Source organism: Arachis stenosperma, chromosome 3 (genome assembly GCF_014773155.1).
Source record: "Arachis stenosperma cultivar V10309 chromosome 3, arast.V10309.gnm1.PFL2, whole genome shotgun sequence".
NCBI lineage: Eukaryota > Viridiplantae > Streptophyta > Magnoliopsida > Fabales > Fabaceae > Arachis > Arachis stenosperma.
The window spans coordinates 113,539,388-113,540,307 of record NC_080379.1 but is presented as its reverse complement, the minus strand read 5'-3'; the positions used below and the strand labels follow the sequence as shown (position 1 = coordinate 113,540,307).

Genomic DNA, 920 nt, shown 5'->3' with positions numbered 1-920 from the left:
CCTCAGCTAGTTGCCTTAATGCAACAAAACTGCAAGTTTTATGGACTTCCATCTGAAGATCCTTATCAGTTTTTAACTGAGTTCTTGCAGATCTGTGAGACTGTAAAGACGAATGGAGTTGATCCTGACGTCTACAGACTCATACTTTTCCCTTTTGCTGTAAGAGACAGAGCTAGAATATGGTTGGATTCACAACCTAAGGATAGCCTGGACTCCTGGGATAAGCTGGTCACAACCTTCTTAGATAAATTCTTTCCTCCTCAAAAGCTGAGCAAGCTGAGAATGGATGTTCAAACCTTCAAACAAAAAGATGGTGAATCCCTCTATGAAGCTTGGGAAAGATACAAGCAGCTGACCAAAAGATGCCCATCTGACATGTTTTCAGAATAGACCATATTAGATATATTCTATTATGGTCTATCTGAATTTTCGAAAATGTCATTGGACCATTCTGCAGGTGGATCTATTCACCTAAAGAAAACGCCTGAAGAGGCTCAAGAACTCATTGATATGGTTGCAAACAACCAATTCATGTACACTTCTGAGAGGAATTTCGTGAATAATGGGATACCTCAGAAGAAAGGAGTTCTTGAAATTGATGCTCTGAATGCCATATTGGCTCAGAACAAAGTGTTGACTCAACAGGTCAACATGATCTCTCAAAATCTGAATGGATGGCAACATGCATCCAACAGTACTAAAGAGGCAGCTTCTGAAGAAGCTTATGATCCTGAGAACCCTGCCATGGCAGAGGTTAATTACATGGGTGAACCTTATGGAAACACCTATAACTCATCATGGAGAAATCATCCAAATTTCTCATGGAAGGATCAACAAAAGCCTCAACAAGGCTTTAACAATGGTGGACGCAATAGGCTGAGCAATAGCAAGCCTTTTCCATCATCTTCTCAGCAACAGCC

General features: G+C 40.8%; 1 non-coding gene across 1 annotated transcript; it reads right to left on the bottom strand.

Annotated features, from left to right (window-relative positions):
- Positions 1–273: 273 nt before the first annotated feature.
- Positions 274–377, bottom strand: LOC130971170 (small nucleolar RNA R71). Its single transcript, XR_009082405.1, has one exon. It is a non-coding gene; the product is annotated as a small nucleolar RNA R71 (small nucleolar RNA).
- Positions 378–920: the final 543 nt, after the last annotated feature.